General features: G+C 41.9%; 1 protein-coding gene across 1 annotated transcript in view; it reads left to right on the top strand.

The window, feature by feature from the left end:
• LOC119580097 (protein Star-like) overlaps window positions 1-2,500 on the top strand; it is an 11,022-nt gene that overhangs the window by 4,089 nt on the left and 4,433 nt on the right. The gene's annotated exons all lie outside the window — the stretch shown is intronic.

The raw sequence follows: 2,500 nt of genomic DNA, 5'->3' as shown, positions 1-2,500 counted from the left end.
GGGAAGGGGAGAATGGGGAAAGGGGGAGAGGATAAAGGAGAGGGGATGGGAGGAGGTAGATGAGGGAGAGGGGAAGGGGAGAATGGGGAAAGGGGGAGAGGATAAAGGAGAGGGGATGGAAGGAGGTAGAGGGAGGGAGAGGGAAGGGGTAGGAGGGGGGGGGGGGAATGGGGAAAGGGGGAGAGGGTAAAGGAGAGGGGATGGAAGGAGGTAAATAGATAGAGAAGAGGGTAAAGGAGAGGGGATGGAAGGAGGTAGATAAAGGAGAGGGGATGGAAGGAGGTAGATAAAAAAGGGAATGGCAGGAGGTAGATAAAAGTGAGGAAATGGAAAAAGCTAAATAAAAAGAATATAAGGAGAAGCGGAATAAAAGGGAGGGAATGGAATAAGGAGGAATAAAAGAGAGGGAATGGAAGGAGAGAAAAAAAAGATAAGGAATGGAAAAAGAGGAATAAACGAGAGGGAATAGAATAAGAAGAATAAACGAGAAGGAATGGAATAAGAACAAAAGAGAAAGAATAGAAAAAGAAGATGAATAAAGAGGAGGCAACAGCGGAGGAGGAGGATGGGGAGGAGAAGGGAGGAGAGAAGAAGAAAGAGAAGAAGAAAAAAGAAAGAAAGGATGGAGAGAGCAGGAGATGATAGAGGAATAGGGGAACGGGGGGATAATTATTATAAGTGAAGAAGGGAATAAGAGAGAAAGAGAAGAGAAGAGAAGAGAAGAGAGAGAGAGAGAGAGAGAGAGAGAGAGAGAGAGAGAGAGAGAGAGAGAGGGAGAGAGAGAGAGAGAGAGAGAGAGAGAGAGAGAGAGAGAGAAACGGAATAGGAGGAGAAGAGAAAAATAAAGGAATGAAAAATGGGGGGGGGGGGGGTAGAGGATAGTGGGATGAAGGGGGGGGAGGCAAGGACAAGGATGTGGTGGATGGGGATGTGGATGGGGATGTATACGTGGATGTAGAGTGGAATAAATATAGATTTTAATTTAAAGAAGGATGTGGATATGAAGAGAGAGTGGATGTGGATATAAAGAAGGATGTGGATGTGGATATAAAGAGGAATTTGGATGCGAGTGGATGCAGATTTAAAGAAGAGTGTGGATGCGGGTGTAAAGAGATTTGGATGTGGGTGAATGTGCGTGGATGAGATTGTAAAGAGGGATGTGGAAACGGGTTTAAAGATTTATGTGGATGTGGGTGGATGCGGGTGCAAAGAGTGATGTAAATATGGGTGGAAGCAAGTGTAAAGATTCGGATTCAAATTCAAAATACTTTACTCCATTAGTTACATTGGTTATTCTTATTACATAGAGAGTGATTTTACAGTACATGTAAATATAGGATACACATAGAATGAATGACAGTATATAGAAATCATGTCTGTTCTTATATATCGAAACCTGATGTCATTGGTGATTGAAGAGGTCTTTTAATTTCTTTGTGAATATATTAGAGTTTCTGATATTTCTGAACTTATTTGGTAATTCGTTCCAAATCCTGGGTCCACGTGTTAGTGTCTGCCGCGCCCCTATATCTGTACGGGATCTTTTGATGTGTAGAGAGTTTACCTGTCTTGTTTGGACACGGGTTGTGGTACCTACGGTTGGAAGGGTTATAGCCACTTTAGATAAAAACCTTGGATTATTTTGTTAATTAATACGCAAGTGTCATAGTTACATTTGCTTTGTACTTTTAGCCAATTTAGTTTGTTTACGTGTGGGGTAATGTGGTCATACTTATTTACGTTACCAAGTGCAAGTCTCGCAGCAAAGTTCTGTAATTTTTGGATTTTCTGAATGTGACCTTTGTTTGTCGTGCCCCAGATGTTTGGACAATAATTCATTATACTGAAAACTAGTGTTTGTATAAAGGATATCCTAGTTTCAGCAGGAATCTTGTTTTTTTTTTACGTGGCTTAGGTAAATTAGTGTACCCATTACATTCCTATGGCGGGGGGAGGGGAAGTGGGGTCGGGTGGGAGTTTGTGGTGGGTGGGTGGGGGGGGGTCTGTTTGATTTCTGCTGCCTCTTCGCATTCCTGCTTCTGCATTATCGTCTTGTTTAATGTTGCATGTAGTTTGGAGAATATTCCGATTGACAGATCAATTTTGTTTTCTATAAAAAAAAAAAATATCGTTGTACAGGATCGGTTCTTGGTGTGTCTGTGTTTCTTGGATGCGGGTGTAAAGAGGGATGTGGATGCAGGTGGATGCGGATGTAAAGAAGGATCTATATGCGGGTGTAAAGAGGGAGGTGGATGCGGGTTGATGAGGGTGTAAAGAAGGATCTATATGCGAGGTAAAATGTGGATTAGAGAAAGAAGTGAGGTAAAATGTGGATGAGAGAAAGAGAAAAGGTAAAATGTGGATGAGAGAAAGAGAAAAGGTAAAATGTGGATGAGAGAAAGAGACGAGGTAAAATGTGGATGAGAGAAAGAGAAAAGGTAAAATGTGGATGAGAGAAAGAGAAAAAAGGTAAAATGTGGATGAAAGAAAGAGACGAGGT

Source organism: Penaeus monodon, chromosome 13 (genome assembly GCF_015228065.2).
Source record: "Penaeus monodon isolate SGIC_2016 chromosome 13, NSTDA_Pmon_1, whole genome shotgun sequence".
Classification (NCBI taxonomy): Eukaryota; Metazoa; Arthropoda; class Malacostraca; order Decapoda; family Penaeidae; genus Penaeus; species Penaeus monodon.
This window is presented reverse-complemented; position numbering and strand designations above follow the sequence as displayed.